At 46.0% G+C, this 20,532-nt stretch overlaps 1 protein-coding gene across 1 annotated transcript in view; it reads left to right on the top strand.

Annotated features, from left to right (window-relative positions):
* The first annotated feature begins 2,012 nt into the window (after nt 1–2,012).
* LOC103177480 (BCL6 corepressor like 1) overlaps nt 2,013–20,532 on the top strand; it is an 82,656-nt gene continuing 64,136 nt past the window's right edge. Inside the window, exons 1-2 of the mRNA XM_007891703.2 lie at nt 2,013–2,105; nt 5,375–5,484. The gene's annotated coding sequence lies outside the window, so the exon portion shown is untranslated. The remainder of the gene's footprint in view (nt 2,106–5,374; nt 5,485–20,532) is intronic.

The following is a 20,532-nucleotide window of genomic DNA, read 5'->3' as shown; positions in this document are numbered from 1 at the left end:
GGTGAAGGGCAAGGGGGGAAGCAGGGTGATCGAAAGCACGGTTGAAGAGGAGGGTCTTGACATGGGTATTGAAGGAGGCAAGGGAGGAGGCGAGGCGGAGGGACTGCGGGATGGAGTTCCAGAGGGTAGGGGCAGAGTGGTAGAAGGCCCGCCCGCCAATAATGGGGCGAGCGAGGCGGGGGACATGAAGCAGGCCGGAGCCTTCTGAGCGGAGGAAGCAGGCAGATGGTAGGGGGTTAGGAAGTCACAGAGGTCGGGGGAGCGAGACCATGGAGGGGTTTAAAGGTGAGGACCAGGATCTTATACTGTATCCTCTGTGTGATGTAAGGGAAGCCAGTGGAGTTGGGCGAGGATGGGGATGATAGGGTCACAGAGCCTGGTGCGGGAGAGGACATGAGCTGCAGAGTACAGGATAATCTGCAGCCTGTGGAGGGAGGAGTTGGAGAGGCCGACAAGCAGAGAGTTTGCACAGTGAAGCTTCGATATTATGAATGTGTGTATGAGGGTTTCGACGGTCTGAGGTATGAGACAGTGGCGGAGCCGGGCGACGTTGCAGAGATGGGGGAAGGCAGAGCGGGTCATGGCACGGATGTGGGGTAGAAAGGATAGTTGAGGGTCAAACAAGACGCTAAGGTCCCGGGCTGGCTTAGTAAGGTGGAGTGTGCAACCATGGAGGGTGATGCTGACAGTGCCTGAGGTGAGGAGCCGCTGACGGGAGGCAATCAGGAGAGCCTCGGTCTTGTTGATGTTCAACTGTAGAAAGTTAGCTCTCATCCAGGACTTGATGTCTGACAGATTGGAGGGGTTCGTGAAGGGAGTGGTGGGCGAGGAAGGAGCGAAGCTGGGAAGCAACAACTCGTTCCAGGACCTTGGAGAGGAAAGAAAGGTTGGAGATGAAGCGGTAGTTTGAGAGTAGAGGTGAATCCAGGGAGGGTTTTTTAAGGATAGGAGTGATGACGGCCGTTTCTAAAGGCGTGAGAATGGTACCAGTGGACAGGGAGAGATTTATGATGTCTGTAAGTAGAGGAGCAAGGAGGTGGAGCTGAGAGTTAAGGAGAGGGGTAGGGATGGGGTCGAGGGAGCAGGTGCTGGGTGTCATGTGGGTATGACAATAAATCAGTATTTGATTTTGTGCCTAATCTCAACTTCGAGACATCTCAAAATTCTTTGCAGGATTTTACCGTGAAGATTAGCAAATGTGTATTTGTAGGCAAACAGCCAGTTTGGGCACACTCGTGTCCCAGTCACTTAAGCAGTCAACAATCATGAAGCCACAAAGTGAGTGACCAATTTTATTTGGGGGATTGTTGGCCAGGATTCTGCGAGACACTCTTCTCTTTTCAAGTAGTGTTTAACGTCCACACGAATACGGAAACTGGATCTCAATTTAACGTTTCATGCCAAGGACAGCACCTCCGACAATGCAGCAAGCCCCCAGCCCCAAGCCCGCTGGCAGAAACCCTGGTCAGTACAGGTGGAACTGAACCCAGGTGGAAGGGAAAAGAGAGCCACGCATTTAAGAAGCGGGGACGAAAGGGAGAAAATTGGTGGAGAATGTTAAGAAGTTCCTGCAGGACAGCCCTGTGTCTGACTGCCCAGTGGGGACAGGATTAGGTTGCCACCCACCTCAATCTCGGAGTCCTGTAGCTCAGTGGTTAGAGCACTTGCTTTGCAAGCGAAAGACCTGGGTTCGATTCCCGGCAGGGCGAAACCTTGGGCAAGTTTCCTTACTCCACACGCCTAATAATAATCCCTCAAGAAAAACCAAAACTAAAACAATAAACTTGGTCACTTCAATCCACGACTGTTTGTGGGACACTGTTGTGCACAATTGGCTGCTGTGTTTCGTCCGCAAATATACAGTAAAAATTCACTTTACAGTATATTCTGTGAAGTGTTTTGAGATGTCTAGAAAACATGAAAAGCGCTATATCAAATGCAAGGATTATTATTATTATTATCTCCCACACAGGAACATTTTCTAGTTCACACCTGAAGAACTCATTGGTCGGGGGTGTGGACGGTGCAGTCTACATTGTTCGGAGAGGAGGTAGAGAAGGGAAGAAATTCCTTTCTATTGCCGAACTTTCCAAGTGCAGAAGAAGGTGTGTTGCAGCTGTCTGGTTTCCCAACAATAAGCACTGAATGAACAAAATAATTCAAGGTTCACAGGAGATCTTAAAAGGAAGTGATTGATTGAATGATATTCTGTTGAGTTGAGCAGTGTTTTGTGTTACTGCAACATAAGTCCCCATCTGAGTTCAAACTTGGATTTTCTCCAACATAACACCAAGAACAATTTGCATTCATATAGCGCCCTCCACCCGGTGGCTGAGCCTGACTCCGAGCCGGGTGGTGGTGGAGGGGGGGAACAGTAGCCGTAAGCACGGTCGAAGAGGAAGGTTTTTGGGCGGAACTTGAAAAAGGGGAGAGAAGGGGCAAGGCGAAGGGATTGAGGGAGAGTGTTCCAGAATTTCGGGGCAAAGTGGCTGAAAGCGCGACCTCCGATAGTGCGGTGGAGGGTGTGAGAGACGAGCAGGAGGCCAAGTGCGTTAACGTGGTCTTTTAAAGAACGATCTTGAGGATGTTAATAGCAATTATAATGAAGATGACACACAAAGAGAGAGAAAGAAAGAAAAGATATTAGAGGAGAAAATCCACCTGGGTCTCAATGAGTTGTGTAACATTTTGGAGCACCCAGAAAAATGGCAAGTTGTTGAATTCAGCATCTCTTAACTTTGACTTCGGTTTCCTTTTATCCTTAAATGAAACTTACAGGAAACTGGCTTCAAAGCGGTTGGAGAAATTTGTCAAATCCTCCGAAATGCTACAAACAATAAGAGCAACAACAGCAACAACAGCAACTTGCATTTATTTAGTGCCCTTCAAACAGGGTAGCGTTCCAGAAGGCTTGACAGTGGTGGAGCCACTTTACAGAATATAGAATATTCAGCATCAGGAATACCAACGCAACACATCCTTAATTATCCCCACGGCAGAAGCTTGCGCACTTGCCCATCAAACATGGGTTCGGCACCGCGGTGTGTTAATTACCGCCGCGCTCCACGGACACCCCCAAAATGTGTGGGAGCAGGGACCTGGGGTGTGTCATGTTCTTTTCAGGAGAAAGTTTTGGAATTGTTTTTAAAAGTACGTTTAAAGGCGATCAATATTTATAATAATAATATTAATAATAATCCTTGCATTTGATGTAGAGCCTTATCACATCATTGAGACGTCTCAAAGCGCTTCATAGAATATATTGCCATGCGGATTGACTGTGTATTTTGTGGGTGAAACGTGGCTGCCAATTATGCACAACGGTGTCGCTGCGGATTGAGTGACCACATTTTTTTGGGAGGGGTTTATAACTTCAGGATGCAGCGAGACAGTAGAAAAAGAGGATATAGGTTTAGAGTTGTTTAAGCGCAATTTCAGGAAGTTTCAGGAATGCGTCTGTCAATCGACAATGTCTGATCTCATCTTCCTTTCCTTGAAGCTGAACGAGGCCATGATTCCCCTCTGGTTTACATGGAAGAAACTCAGTGAGCAGTCAGCAATTAAAGAGGTCCGCTCCGACCAGACTCTGCTTTTTCTATCATAGAAAGAATTTGTTCAGGAGCCGTGCTCGCTCTCTGCTCTGAGTAGCTCTGTAAAGGCTGACTGTCAATCACAGGTGACAGTGTTTCCCTGATCCCATCACTGTTCTGCTCAGTCCACGCTCATCCCCACATGGGGCTCCGATCAGTAACGTCTTGCATTTCGGTCAGACACGTGGGGCCATTGTTTGGGCTGTGAGGACCCCCGGTGTAGCATCACTGTAAGGGCTCGTAGCTGCAGGAGACCCGTTTCACAGCGTGAGGAATGCCTTCAACAAGGATGCTTGTTCTTCACAGCCATTATGTCCCAAATTGTGTCAAATAAGCATGTGTCAGTGGAAAATAAACAATTAGTCACCAGCAGTGACAAAACAGAAAACAGGAGGCAGGCATTTTAAAACGATTTCCTTTTGAAGCAAAACAATATTTCGAGGTGGCAGAAGCTTCAAGGAACTTTTAAGTCACGTGGGAGTGGATACCAGGCTCCTACCTCGTGCAGAGAGAGAGAGAGAGACAGAGAGAAGTGTTTTGGAAAGCAAACAGCCTGGGGTTTCTGTTCAGCACCTCTGGTAGGAAGGTTGTAGCATGTTCCCAGCCGAATGAGATGCATGTGAAAGGGATGAATTTCGAGAGAGGATGTGATTGTAATGCACCTGTACGTATGACTTGAACTCACATAGTCTAAACAGTGCTCAGTGGTGCCGTCCTTCGGATGAGATGTTAAACCGATGTCCCATCTGACTGTTTTTAGGGGGAAGTTAAAGATCCTATGGCACTATTCGAAAAGAGAAGGGAGTTTTCCTGCCTTTAAATACTCAAGTTACTGCACTTTATAGTGAAATCCTGCGACGTGTTTTCAGAGGTTGTGACGTGATTATGCACTATGTCAAGTGCATGGATTATTATCATCATTAATATCAATTCCATTCCATTGATAATAGCGACTCATTACGTCGTTGAGATGTGGCGAACCGCTTCACAGAATATTTAGTAAAGTGGATTGACTGTGTGTTTTATGGCTAAAACGCAGCATCCAATTGCAAGTGCGACAAGGTCTTGGATTTCTTTATCTCAAGCACTCTGGGTCGCTACCCCGCATGTTGTTGTTCATTCTGATCGGGCTAAAAGGACAGTTGTCACTGGGAGTCAGACACTGTGTGTGTGCGCGTGTGTGCGTGTGCGAATGGCAGTCAGTTTGCGGTGAGAATGGTGGTGACTGAGGCTGTGAAAATCATTTAAAATTGAAATTGAAGAGCAAAGTTTGTTCCTGGCTTGAATGTCTCAATGATGCATCTTGTCTGTCTACCACTGTCGTAGGTATTTCAAGCTGCGTTCTTAACAATAATAATCATCCTTGAATTTGATATGACGCTTTATATACGTTGAGACGCCTCAAAGGCACTTCACAGAATATACTGTAGAGTGGACTGGCTGTGTGTTTTATGGGCGAAACGCAGCATCCAATTGCGCATAGCATTGTCCCACAAACAATCATGGATTGAGTGACCAAATTATTTTTTGAGGAATTATTATCCCCAGAAAGCGATCTGCCAATCGACTTACAACCTGGTCCTACTTGCTGCTAGGTCAACAGAGGCCTGTGGAGTAAGGAAACTTGCATAAGGCTTCGCCCTGCCTGGGAATCGAACCCGGGTCCTCTTGCTTGAGAGTGAGCGCGCTAACTACTACGCTACAGGAATCCATGTGCACAGGACTTAGTATGATTGAGACAGTGTTGATATTAACTGGGCTATGCTTTTTTCCCCATGATTTAGGTCTACGATGAAGCTTTTCCATGACTAGAACAGGCTCAGTGCTGGGTGGAGCGAAACACGGGGGGAACTGATAACCGTTTTCAACGACCGAAACACCCAAACTCAGACAAGTGAGTAACATCTGTGTTTAACAGGAGATAAAGATCTCACTAATCAACACCTCCCCAGATTCTGTGCTCTATCCAGACTCAATTGAATAACATTGCGTTTTGAGGAATTATTATCACGTGAAAAGATTCACGTGAAAAGATTCACGTAAAAAGATCTTAAGAGGGGATCAGAATTCATTGTCTCGTGGCGGCACATCAGGGAAGACTCAGAATGCTGGACTTATTTAAAAGATAGCTTCATGCTGTAGTGGGAGGACAGTGGGGTGTTATGGAAACATGAGATTGAATGGGCTGAAAGGCCTTTTTCATCTGTACTTGTATCGTGAGATTCTTCTGCCTTTTCTAACTAATTAATCTTGTATGGATACAGCCTAACCCAATAAGGAACTCACATCTCTAGGCTGATACTTAAAGGCAGTGCTGAGGGTATGCTACATTGTCAGAGTTACGGTTCTTCAGTTGAGAAGTTAAACGTCGGTCCTGTCTGCCTATTCAGGTGGACGTTAAAGATCCCACGGCAGAATTCAAGAAGCTTTTCTACCACTGTCCCGGCCAACTATGCCCCAAATTAAATTGTTCATTCACTTCACGGCTGTTGGTGGCAGATTGCTGCGCGCAAATTGGCTGCCGCATTTGCCTAAAAAAAGTCACTGCACTGCACTTTACAGTAAATCCTGCAAAGCACTATAAGACGTCCTCCCGATGTGGAAGGTGCTAAGTCAAATATAAGTATTATTTATTTATTAACAAAAAAAGTTTTTCAGACTCCTTACTGAAGATAGCATTCCTTTAAAACAATCTGTATCCATTCAAAGACAAGTTGCTGAAACTGGTTTCTATCAGCTTGCCTTTTAAGCATTGCCCTGAAAACCATTGTTTGATTGACTAAACATATAATAAACAGCGTTGGCTCAGTTGGGTGAATGCTACACCATTCCAGGTCAGAACAGTAGTTTTCTCTGGCATAGCCTCCATTGGGCCAAGTGGTCTCCTCCAAAGCTGTCATTTTTACGATTTATGAATTGTTTCATCTCCCTTACTTCCGCTAGCACTCTGAGACTGACAGTCTACACTGCAAGTTTCTACGGAACTCATCTTCAGGCAACTGGTGGAAGTGTTCCTTTTCTGTTCGTCCTCTTGGTTACTTCCTTCTTGTGTGTCAGCCTGGCTCAGTTGGCAGCATCGGTACCTCTGAGTCAGAAGGTTGTGGGTTCAGGTCCCACATCGGGACTTAGATCTCACTTATGCTGACACTGGGGTGCTGTAAAACCAAGGTGCCTCCCTGCTCGTTAAAGGTGGATGTTAAAGAGCCTGTGGCACTATTCGAAAAGAGAGGGGAATTTCTCCTGGTGTCGTGGTCAACAGTCTCCAGGATAAAATTGATCATTAGTCACTCATTTCATGGCTATTTACGGGACATTCCTATGTGCAAATCAGCTGCCCCATTCATCCATAAAATATACAGTCGCTACATTTTACAATATATCATATGCAACACTTTGAGATATCCTCCCAATGTGAAAGGCAAATATTATTATTAATATTATGAAGTACTTGGCCTACACTCACTGTGCCTCTCATTGGCCAGACTCTGGAGAATCACTCATAAACCCATGTTTGCTCTCTCTCTCTCTCTCTGGTGCTTGGCTGGTTGATGTTTCACACATGTGACAGTGATTTCTTTACACATGAGATTTCCTCAGTGACGTAGATAGTGTCAGCTTGATTCAGTCGCTCCAAATCTCATCTCTTGGACCCAGGTTGTGGGTTTGAGCCCCACACCAGTACTTGAGATAACAGTCAAGGTCAACACTTCAATGCAGAACTGAATTGTTGCAGGTGACTTCCTTCAGAGGGGAGGTAATCAAACTGAGGGTTAGGGTTTGTTGATTCAGGTTGTACGTTAAAGATCCCATGTCACTAAGAGAAGGCAGTTCCCTCGATGTCCTGGCTAATATACCTCCTTGATCCAAATTCACCAAAACTGACCAAACCCTTACCGTAATTTAGATGCCACGCTTGCCTGTGTAGATTTCTGCACCTCATTGTACGTAGCTCTTTTTGTGTGAAGTGCTTGGCAACGCAATAAGAATTAGTTCTTTACTATTAAAGATAATTAAAACTAATCTAGTGCAATAACTCGAGAATAGTCCCAGCACATACAGCGACTGAAGAAATCTTCAAAGAAAAGCCTGAGGCACAACATTTTGCATGGTCTTAGCCGCAAGGCCATTTTCTTCAAATGTAAGACCGTGCGTGAACCTTGAAAATTCTTAAATTGTTCTTAATTTTCTGCACTTCTTAGATTAAGGCTGAATTGGAGAATTTTCCCAAATTCTGCACATTCTTAAGAGTAAGTTCATGAGAAAATGTGGAGATCTGCTTTAAGAAACAAGAAACAAAGAAAATGGCAATTAAACATAGGGAGTGAATAAAGATTTGTTTGGCATACACTTTAATAATAATAATAATAATCCTTGCATTTGATATAGCGCTTTTCACGTCGGGAGACGTCCCAAAGCGCTTCACAGAACACACTTTAAAGTGAATTGACTGTATATTTGTGGGCGAACGCGGCAGCCAATTGCGCACAGCAATGTCCCACAAACAGTCATTGATTGAAAATGACCAATTTATTATTGTTTGGTTTTGGAGGGGTTATTATTAGGCTCTGTGTGGAGTAAGGAAACTTGCCCAAGGTTTCGCCCTCTGCCTGGAATTGAACTCAGGTCTCTCACTTGCAAAGCGAGTGCTCTAACCACTGAGCTACAGGACTCCACTTTAAGAACTTGATGAGATATTTAGTACATTACTGCAGCCCCCCTGGTTACAGCAATGTGCTGACACCCCAAAGCAGTAGGGTGGGGCGGGGGCATTGCATTGTTGGAGGTTCTGTACTTTGAATGAAACATTAAACTGAGGTCCAGTCTGCCTGTTCAGGTGGACATTAAAGATCCTTTGGCACCGGTTGAAAAGAGAAGAGTTTCTCCTGGAGTCCTGGCATAAAATTGGTCATTAACTCCTTGGCTGTTTGAGACATTGCTGTGCACAAATAAGCTGCTGTGTTCACCTGCAAAACATAGTCACACCCTTTTACTCAGTGGTTAGAGCACTCACTTTACAAGCGAGAGACCTGAGTTCAATTCCAGGCAGAGGGCGAAACCTTGGGCAAGTTTCCTTACTCCACACAGAGCCTAATAATAATCCCCCCCCCAAAAATAAACAATAATAAAATTGGTCATTTTCAATCTACGACTGTTTGTGGGACATTGCTGTGCGCAATTGGCTGCCGCGTTCGCCCACAAATATACAATCAATTCACTTTACAGTGTGTTCTGTGAAGCGCTTTGGGACGTCCTCCCGACGTGAAAAGCGCTATATCAAATGCAAGGATTATTATTATTATTATTATTTACAGTAAAATCATGTGAGTGCTTTGAGCTGTCTCAATGGCGTGATTAGGTGCTGGGATTATTATATTATTAGTGATCAGTTATGCTTCCCATGTCGGTGCATTGCTGGCAATATCCACTGTTATACACGGTTTCTCCTGATCTAAGATTTGACTGTTCATGAATGTTTCAGGAGCTGAGACAATCAGAAGGCTCCCAAACCTATTCACGGTAGCCGCCATAGGTAAATAATTAAAAAAAAATCCTTTAAATAGTGCCATAGTCTCATTCAGTTGCTGTGATTCTCGAGGGATGTGGGATTAGAGGGAATCTCTCCAGTGTAGGGAGTTAGCACTGCACAGACCTATGTGCCGATTTCCTCCTTCTGCAATGAGAATCTCTGAGCTTTGGAGCCCTTCTATCCCCAAATAAGGGATTATACACACAGGCCAACAGCTTGTTTGCAGAGAAGGAAGGCTGCATTAACCACAAGCAACAACAACACAAATTGTATTTATACTGCGCATTTTACATCGGGATCACGTCTCAAGGCACTGAATAGTGAGGGGTTTGCACTGGACCTGCAGGTTGGGATCAGAGAGGGCTGGAGAGCAAGGAGAGTGGAAGAGGAAGTTGACCGAAGGCACATCCGAAAAGGAAAGTCTTGAGATGGGCTTCGAAGGAGGCAAGGGAGTGGGGCGAGGCGGATGAAGTTCTAGTGGCAGAAAGGCTGAAGGCCTGACCGCCGATGGTGGAACAGACAGGGCGGGGGCTAATGCCTGCAGAGTGGAGGGAGCGGACAGTTTGGTGAAGTTTTAATAGGTTGCAGAGGTAGGGAGGCAAGAGCAAGACCATGGAGGGCTTTAAAGGTGAGGACGAACGAGAGTGTTTACGTCAGTCTTGTGTGAGTATAATTGTGGAACATAGTTTGTTGTATGGCTTGTTCCACTTCTACCACAACTGAATCTTTCAGGGTGAGCTGAAGGTACAAAGCAGGAAACTTGCACAACATTTCAACCTGCTGGGAATCGAACCCAGGTGCTCTCACTTGCGAGGCATGTGCTCTGACTACTGAGCTACAGGACTCCAAAAGGTAGCCAAGTTTCTCTCTTTACTGCGATGAAATGGTCTGGTCCCAGTGGATCAGTTTCAGGGCTGGATCACGGCATTGCCTTCCTATAACAAGCCACTTCTTCCAGACGAAGGCTGAAAGCTTGATGGGGAATGGATGGCTTCTTATAGGAGTGGCGTTCGTCACTCTTCACCGAATCATCAGATCAGCTATAATTTCCGTCCAATTATGCAGGAGTTTAAAAGTACAATTAACTCCACTTAAGTGAAAATTTCTGTTAAGCAATGTCTTACTTCCTGCAATTATTATCAGCTTGATGGACAATTTATGAACAGCCCCTGCAAATTTGACATTATTTTAATGGATTGTTAAGGTGTCAGCCTTCTCTTCTCTCTCTCCCCCACCCCCTGCTCAGGACCCGCAATCCTGCCTGATTTACTGGGCAACTTGCTCTCCCACTCTCTGACTTCCCTCCCTACCTCTGCAACTTATTAAAACTTCACCAAACTGTCCGCTCCCTCCACTCTGCAGGCATTAGCCTCCGCCCTTCAGCCTCTCAGCCCCTAGGCTCTGGAACTCCATCCCCCAGTGCCTTCGCCTTGCTTCCTCCCTTTCCTCCTTCAAGGCCGGTCTCAAGACCTTTCTCTTCAACAGTGCCTTCAGCTCCCCTCTCGACTCTCTACCCCCTCCTCGCTCCCTCCCTTCCCTCCGCTCACCCTGACCATTTCCCCCCTGCTCGGGTCCTGACCCAACTGTACAGCGCCTTGGGACGTCCTCCCAACGTGAAAGGCGCTCTATAAATGGAATCTTGTTGTTATTGTTGTTGACTTGAGTTCCTTGTGTCCGTCCCTTTACAATTGACTCACCTCACTAGCCCCCCTTTTTTATCTCTGTTTTTGGTCCGTTGGATATCTGAAACATGCAGAAACCCATCTTGCCATCAATAGCACTGTCCGGCAATCTTTCCCGCTGCTTGTCCAACTAGGACCACCTTACCCATTAGGGCTTTGGCTTAACAGGAGCTGATTGGGAGGATTCCCTGCCCCAGTGACTGTTTGGCGGGCACTGACCTGTTCCATGTCCCCCGTCCTGCCTGCCCCATCACTGGAGGTTGGGCTTTCAGCTTTTCTGCTCCCCCACCCTCTGAAACTCCGTCCCCAAATCCCGCTGCCTTGACACCTCCCTCGCCTCCCTCAAGACCCGTCTCAACCCTTCCTCTTTGACCATACCTTCAGCCACCCTCCCACCCTCACTCACCCGACACTACAATCCTCTTGAATCCATCCCTCAGTTTGGTTGCAAACCCCTAACTGTCCAGCGCCTTGGGAACATCCTTCCGACGTGAAAGGCTGTATATAAATGAGATTCATTGTTGCTGTTGTTGTTATTCGTTACAAACTGAGCAGCAGTTCACTCTGATTCCTGAAATCCCCCTGGCACGGGGTCTGTGTCTCCCGGACGTGGGTCTGAGGCTGTCACTGATGGTTTGACTGCACTGCAGAGCTCACACCTCTGAGAAGCAGCGCTGTAACTGCAGCTCGTTCGTTAGTTTGGGTCAAAGTCAGACCCACCACTACAGAGGAGGTGGTCTCACTTCCCTGTCATCTTTGGCTTTACACCAGTCGCACTGTTTGTAATAAGCTTCACTTTCCATACAGCATCTTTCTACGTTGTCAAGATGTCTCAAGCCACTTCACAGGATTTCACACTATAAAATGTGGTTACCGTGTAATTGTAGGTGAACCCTCCCCATCATCTGCTCCGACCACCACCCCCATCCTACATTCCTTCCTTCCAATCTCTCCCTCCTCCCTCTCACCCACCATCACCTCCATGAAACCCACCACCTGCTGCCTCGACCCCCTCCCCACCAACTTGCTGGTCACCTAGCTCCCCTTCCTCTGCCCACTACTGGCTGACGTCATCAACCAGTCCCTCTCCTCCGGATCAGTCCCTGCCCCCTCAAAACTGCTGTCATCACCCCCCTCCTCAAAAAACCTTCCCTAGATCCCTCAAGCCCCAGCCACGACCGCCCTATTTCTAACCTGCCCTTCCTCACAAAGGTCCTAGAATGCGTTGTTGCCAAACAACTCCGCGCACACCTCTCCTCCCACTCCTTCGAACCCTTCCAGTCCGGTTTCCTCCCTGCCCACAGTACAGAGACTGCGCTTGTGAAAGTCACAAACGACATCCTCTCTATCTGTGACCAGGGCTCCCTCTGCCTCCTTGTCCTCCTGGACCTCTCCGCCGCGTTCGACACAGTCGATCACACCATCCTCCTCCACCGCCTTTCCTCCGTCATCCACCTCAGTGGGACCGCACTCGCCTGGTTCGAGTCCTACCTCACAAACCGTCAGCAGAACATCTGTACAAACGGCTTTTCCTCTCGCTCTCACCCAGTTACCTGCGGGGTACCCCAAGGATCCATCCTTGGCCCCCTCCTCTTCCTGATCTACGTGCTCTCTCTTGGGGATGTCATCCGCAGACATGGGGTACGTTTCCACATGTATGCGGACGACACCCAACTCTATTTTTCCACCTCTCTTTGCGACCTGTAGTCCCCTGATGTTCTGTCAGCCTGCCTGTCAGACCTCAGGGGTTGGATGAGCGCAAATTTCCTTCAGCTGAACGTTGACAAGACGGAAGCCATACTCTTTGGCTCTCGTCAACATCTAAAATTTCACAGTTCTCACCTCCTCCACCTACCCGACCTCCCCCTAAAACTCTCCGAACCCGTATGCAACCTAGGCGTCAGGTTCGACCCCCAATTATCCTTCCTCCCCCACATCCGGTCGCTCACCAGCACCGCTTTCTTCCACCTCTGACGCATTGCCCGTCTCCGCCAATACCTCTCTCCGAAAGCCGTTGAAACCCTGGTCCATGCCTTTGTCACTTCTCGACTGGACTATTCAAATGCCCTCCCTCCTCGCTGGTTTCCCCTCCACTGCCATCCATAAAATCCAGATTATTCAAAACTCTGCTGCCCGCATTCTCACCCGCACCAAACTCCCCGATTACCCCAGTCCTTGCCAGACTGCACTGGCTGCCTATCCCAGAGAGGATCGATTTCAAGATCCTAACCCTTGTCTTCAAATCCCTCCACTCCTCCGCACCCCTCTACCTCTCTGACCTCCCCTCTCCTCAAAACAGTACCCGTTGCCTTCGTTCCTCCGGGTCTGGTCTCCTCCTTGTCCCCCAAGTTCTCCGCTCCACCCTTGGCGGCTGTGCCTTCAACCACTATGCTCCAAGGCTCTGGAATTCCCTTCCTCACTCCCTTCGCCTCGCCCCCTCTCTTCCTATTTTCAGGTCTCTGCTGAAGACCTTTCTTTTCGACCGCGCCTTTGGCCACCTTCCTCCCCCTCCCCCAAATCGGCCCTGGGATCCGTTACTGTGAAGCGCTCTGAGATGCCGTCCGGCGTGAAGGGCGCTATATGAATCCAAGCTGTTGTTGTTGCTGTTGAATACAGCAGCGAAGAGCAGCATCCCACAAACAGCCATGAAGTGAATAGCCATTTGTTTGTTTTGGTCTACAAATACCCAGTCACTGCTTAACAGCAATGACAGGACTTGTGAAGTGCTTTGGGATGTTTTGACATCATAAATGCTATAAAAATGCAAGGGCTGTTAGATTTATAATAGGTTTATGAAAGATTTATATTTATTAATAATTCTCGGAGTGTGAGGGACACAGAGCTGGCATTTACTGCCCATCCCTGGGTGTCCGGTGAAGGTGGTCGGTGGGGCTTTCCCTTGATAGTTACTCAGGCGTGCTGCAGCAATAGTGAGCTACTGTTAAGTTTCTAATGTTAGAAAAGAATCAACTATTTCCAGCATTGAAGTTATTCAGAAGTCTACATGTACTTAATATGTACTTAGTGTGTACTTTGTATGTACTCAGTGTGCACGTGGAGGATTCTCTGATTACGCACTTGTTTGTTGTCTTCTGCCTTGACTTCTCAAATGCCCGCCTCGTTGGTGCCTCATTGGTTCCACCCTCCACAAGCTCCAGCTCATTCTAATCTTGTTGCCCGATTCCTCGCCCCACCAAACTCTACGTGCCCCTTGCCTCGGACCTTGCCAGGCTCCCCTCGCTCCCTGCCTTCTGACAGATCGTCTTTCAGGTCCTCACTCTCGCCTGTAAATCCCCTCAATCCCCCGCACCGCTCTGTCTCTGATTATCTCCTAGCCCATTCCTCCTCTCGGCTAACTCAGGCTTCCCCCACCACCTCTGCCCCACTATCAACGTCCGGACCTTCAAGCAACTCTGCCCTCACCCTTCAGAACTCCATCACTCCATCGCATGCTCCATCTCATCCCCTCTCTTTCGGTCTTTAAATCCCACTTTAAAAGACACCTCTTTGAACGTGCCTGCAGTTGCCTCCCCCCCCCTCCCTTGCTTGGCATCCGACACGTCCCTGTGAAGCAATCTGGACCTGATCTTATGTGAAGGGCATAAATGTAAATTGTTCTTAGTACATGTGAGCAATATAGCTTTGCCCTGTTCAATCCTACAGCTATAAGCAAGTAGAGGGGTCAAACATACAGATACCTGCACTGTAAAGTACTGTATCTTGGTTTATTTGGCTGAAGCAAAAATGTAGAGAACAGTACAGTGGGAATAGTGCAGTTTTCCAGGTTTATGCTCAGAGATGGGTTAATCATCTTTTAACACATTTGTCACCAGGGACAGAAGTGAACTTACAATAGACTGTAAGGTCAGGGGAGATGCTTCACACAGAACTAATCGGTGCAGAAGAGCTAAACCGATTGATACGAAACTCAGCCATATTTATCTGTGGGACCACAAACGCAACTGTTTGGCGCTAGAGCATTTTTACTTTAATGTGGCTTAGTCGGAAAAATTTAAAAGGGCAACAACATATTCAAATGGAATTGGTGAAATGAATGTTTTTTTAGACTGTGGGTTTACTTTGACTTTTGAAATTGTTGAAGTAAGTTTATCCATCGTCCCGATCAGCACATAGAGTGATATCGTCAATCCTGCACATTGCCAGAACATGTGTTTTTAATGTTTTGAAGCAAATAGGCAAGAATTAATATGCAATAAAAACATAAAATTCCTCTCACAATCATGCATAACTTCAACATTGCTATTGAACACTCCCCCCAATGCCCCCCCCCCGCCCCCCCAAAAAAATTGTGAAGATTAATTCCTCTTGTCACCAACTTCTTTTTGCAAGAGCACATTCAGGGCATAGATGTACAGTTTGTTGTCCCTTGTGTTTGCATTTCAAATTTTGATTTTGTTTCCAACGAAGGCGAAGGTGCAATATTAATTAGGCAATCACAAAGAAAAATTGTGTCTATTGGATGTGGAATCTGACTGTAGTCATAGATATTAATTTTGCACCGTGCATGAAAGAGACCCCCTCCCACTCTCTTATTACATTGGGATGTCTTCCCGACGTGAAAGGCGCTATACAACTGTAATTTTGTATTATCTCACCCCCAATTTCCAGCATGTGAGGGTCTGTTCCGCATTACTACCTTATATAAAAAATGGTTTTGTTTTGTATCCAAATATCCATCAGGATCAGTGGATCAGTTCTTGTATCATTGTAAACAGGAGTCTATTTGCCCAAAAATAATGCTTTAATATTGAACTTCACCTCGGGTGGACGGAGTGTGGATCGGAGCGTTCTCTACTGTTTACACAGTGTGTACCCAATACCTATTGTCGGGGTGGGTCAGATACTCTGGTCTCTGTGGTTTAAGTTGCTAATCATGTTATCTATGGATGATGGGTGAACTAGGTGTGTCAGCCTGGCTCAGTGATAGCACTCTTGTCTTTCAGTCAGAAGATTGTGGGTTCAAGCCCCACATCAGGACTTGGAATCACATAGTCTTGGCTGACACTCCAATGAGATGCTGAGAGTGTGCTGCATTTTTGGAGGTGCCATCCTTCGGATGAGACTTGAAACCGAGGTGCCGTCCACCTGTTCAGGTGGATGTTAAAGATATATGTCTATAGGACATTGGTGTGCGCAACTGGCTGTGGGTTTTCATCCACAAAATACACAGTCAATCCACTTTATAGTATATTCTGTGAAGCGCTTTGAGACATCTCGATGACATGATAAGGTGCTATATCAAATGCAGGGAGTATTATTCTTATGGTTTTATCAGTCTGGCATGATTCATGCTTGAACGCCTAGGTAAATCCTGAAGATTCAGACAATAAGGTGGATGATCCATTGAGCGTTCCCACCCACAGTGGGCAAAATGCGAGTGTCAGCCACCGTTTCGATGTCAGAACCAATTTGAATGAGTTTACAGTGTCAATTTAAGTCCAACCCCGAATGAGATGGCCTCTCTGTAATTAAATGTGGATGTGAAGCTTCAGCGGAATGCCTGAAGAATTATTTCACAGTCATTTTTGCAAATTGAGACGTAACAAAGCATTTGTCAGCTTCTGTGTCTCTGTATATCGGGGTGGTAACAAAGAGAACTTCACCACCACAACGAGAACAGCAACCAACAGAGCTGTTTGATAGAAGCTGAAGTTGACAAGGTTCCTTTTGAAAAGGGATATGGCCATTTTAAACGAAGTTTAAAGGGGTCAGAGCCTGGATTTAAAAGGGCAATGCCAACCTTTTGTGGGATTATTTTTTAAGATCGACCCAGCGTCCAATAAATTCCTCTTTAATGTGAATCCAACCGCGAGGGAACTGTTAAAGCCCATCAGCCCGGTGGCATCGGATGTGAAAAGTTGTCAAGTTTTTAGATTTTTTTTCCTTGTGTGGCAGGTTTGGTTTCAAACCTGGCGGTTTGAATGACACCAGAAAAATACCTTGTGAATTTCTCCCCAACCATCATAAATTATTCAGCTCGGCGTTACCCCTGCCATCCCAGTTTAGTACTCTGACCCCAATTAGACATGCCTGCGAAACATGTTAGCTGCAACAGTGTGACAAGTCTGAGTGCGTTCGGGAACATAGCGGTGGAACAGTGATGACACTTAGGGGGGCCAACTGGGATACAAGTCTCCGTCTGTCAATCTGTCCGTCTGATTGATTGTTCTCTCCTCTATCTCTGTTTCTTGCTTTCTCTCACTCTGACTTTCTGTTTGACTGTCCCCGCTCCTCTCTCTCTTCTGCCCCCTTCCCTTCATTTCATTAGCAGAGGCAATTGTTAAGCGAACTAAAGGATATTACCAGTTTAAAAGGAAACTTCTCCTCATCTCATTGCTCATGCTGGGGTCCTTGTTCCTAACCATTGTAGATGGCAGTATCCTGTTAGTGAATTGCTGCAAGGTAATAGACCAGTTGAGGATGAGCACATTGTATTTATTTTTCTCCTCCTCGGATGATTTCTTGCCGAGATAAATCTCACAGGAACTGGTCGCGTTTGGGATTTTTCAGGAAACAAAACGTTGTTCCGGTGTGTGGTTGTCTTTTTTTTTGATTTGGGATCCGCAAACCTTTTTAAAGGAAAAGTCAGAGAAGCTCCTGGTGTCATGTGATCTGAGCGCTGGTGGTGTGGGGGTGGGGGGCGGGTGGTGGGGGAGAAGTGCTGCCGGCAATTTCTGATTTGCAAGCCAGAAGATGCCACTCACCAATGGACTGACTAGTCGGAGATCCAAGCATGACAGCTGGAGCTTTGATTCTGACACAACCTGAATGAGACGTTAAACCGGGTTCCTGTCTGCCTGTTCAGGTGGAGATTAAAGATCCTGCAGCATTATTTCGAGGAAGACTACGAGTTCTCCCAACATTTTGTCCTGGCCAATATTCATCTTTCATTGTAATCCCCTCACCTCCGCACCCCCTAAAAAAAAAAAAATTGGTTGATCGTACCATTGCTATTTGTGGGGGGTTACTGGTACACATTCGGTGCTGCATTTGCCCTGTATAACAATAATAATAATTAATAATAATCCTTGCATTTGATATAGTGCCCTGTCAAGTCGTAGAGACGTCTCAAAGCGTTTCACAGTGAATTGACTGTATATTTTGTCGGTGAAACACGCAAAATAAAGTTACTATGAAATTTACACTTCATAGTAACTTGCTGCGTGAAGTGTTTGGAGACGTTTCGAAATGTTAAAGCACTGTATCAACTCAAAGGTCACATTGACTTCAACAGGGAAACACAACCCCGGCTTAACATCTCGTTCAAAACTGCATCTGAATTGAAACCCTCCGGTCGCACTTCATTCTGCAAAATAGAGGACTGTGGTCACTCCGTTTGTGAGCAGTGTTTTCTGACTTGGAATTCAGAAATTCCTGACAGCCACGCTCCTACCGCACTCCGATCCACAACATCTAGTTTCCACTGAGTTTCTTTTTTAAAAAATCAAGCATCCAAGATGTTTCGCCTGCAAATGCAAGCCTTATTATTATTATTATTATTATCCCAAATTGCAAATGTATTTTATTAACATATTTGGATTTGCAATGCTGAACATTTGTAAAAAGTGAAATGCTCATACTACGTGAGCTTTACAATGATGGTGAAACGGTGTCAAAATGTAAGATTTATTATGAGAATTTGCACATTTGGAAAGTATGCTATAAATAAGTGCAACTTTCAGGACAAGGTGTTCACAAAGTCCTGTTACCGCCAAGTTTTTTTTTCGACAGTGCACTGACCTACACCTGAAACATGTGGAAGACTGATGATATGTGTCTTTAGAAGTACTTTATCCTATTCAGTATAAGTGTTTAACTATATTTAGACATAATAATAATAATCCTTGCATTTGATATAGCGCTTTTCACATCTTCTAGACATCTAAAAGCGCTTCACAGAATATAAAGTGTAAAGTGAATTGACTGCATATTTGTGGGCGAACGCGGCCGCCAATTGCGCACACAGTGTCCCACAAACAGTCGTAGATTGAAAATGACCAATTTATTATTGTTTTTGGTTTTGGAGGGATTATTATTAGGCTCTGTGTGGAGTAAGGAAACTTGCCCAAGGTTTCGCCCTCTCCCTGGAATTGAACTCAGGTCTCTCGTTTGCAAAGCGAGTGCTCTAACCACTGAGCTACAGGACTCCAGAGAATCAGTGTGTGAGTGAGTGCCATCATTTTCATGGTGGATAATGATCCATTGCCATGTTGAGTGCGACATCTTCCATAACATGGATGGAGCGACCAGGACATTGTTACACGGAAAAATAAAAATTCTTTGTGAGAAAACAAGAGAGGGGTAACAGGACTTTGTGAACACCTTGTACTTGGTTTGGAGCCTGGGTCTATCCACAGGGATGGACCAAAAAGAAAAGAAAAAAAAACGTGCAAAACGATCCCAGGCTGTGTGGGCCACAGATCTGTTTAAAAGACGTTGAAGTTCATCAGTTTTTTTTAAAAAAAAAGACGTTTGAGAGAATTGTGGAAGGGAAGCAACTGTGCTCCAGCAGAAAGTATTCCAGTGAAGTGAGATGTGACAGTCCTGGTCGTTCTTAAAACATTGAACCTTTCAAAAAGATTGGACTTTTGTTTGAAAGGTGCATTTTATCCAGTGCACGTTAGTTAGTTAGTTAGTTAGTTAGTTAGTTAGTTAGTTAGTTTGTTAGTTAGTTAGTTAGTTAGTTACAACAACAACAAGATTCCATTTATAGAGCGCCTTTCGTGTCGGGAGGACGTTAGTTAGTTAGTTAGTTAGTTAGTGAGTTAGATGGATACACGTCGAGGATGCAATAGGGTAGGATTATTACCACTAATAATACTCGGTTTGCAGTCAGTGAGTGTGGGTGACTTTTCACTCGGTGTGTTTGGTAGCTGTGCAGAAAGACATCTTTATTCTAAGAGTGCTTAACACCTGGCAGCACACACACACACACAGACACACACACACACAGACACACACACAGACACACAGAGACACACACACACACAGACACACACACACAGAGACACACACACACACAGAGACACACAGACACACACACACAAACACACAGAGACACACACACAGAGACACACACACACATACACACACAGAGACACACACACAGAGACACACACACACAGAGACACACACACATACACACACAGAGACACACACACACACAGAGACACACAGACACACACACACAGACACACAGAGACACACACACAGAGACACACACACACATACACACACAGAGACACACACACAGAGACACACACACACAGAGAGACACACACACAGAGACACACACACATACACACACAGAGACACACACAGAGACACACACACACACAGAGACACACACACACACAGACACACACACACACAGACACACACACAGAGAAAGAGAGATAACTCACTCCAGTCTATTCTGACCAACTTCACTACAACCACAAGATGGTGAGACGAGGCGCACTGACTAGTTAGTCAAGTTGCTAACCGGGGTGGGGGGTGTTGGGGGGTGTTGGGGGGGGGAGAAGGGAAAATAAAGCTGCTTTATTGTGTGAGTGAGTGAGTGAGTGGGTGAGTGTGTGAAGGTCTCGGGGAGGGCTGTGTTTGAGCTCTGGCTCGGGGGCTTCTCCAGTTTGTGAGAACTTATCAGAAGCTGTTGGGAGAGAAGTTAATCGCATTATTTATAGGTAAAGATTCTCTCTCTCTCTCTCTTTCT

Source organism: Callorhinchus milii, unplaced genomic scaffold, assembly GCF_018977255.1.
Source record: "Callorhinchus milii isolate IMCB2004 unplaced genomic scaffold, IMCB_Cmil_1.0 Scaffold15, whole genome shotgun sequence".
Classification (NCBI taxonomy): Eukaryota; Metazoa; Chordata; class Chondrichthyes; order Chimaeriformes; family Callorhinchidae; genus Callorhinchus; species Callorhinchus milii.
The sequence above is the reverse complement of the archived record's forward strand: the minus strand, read 5'-3'. Positions and strand labels throughout refer to the sequence as shown.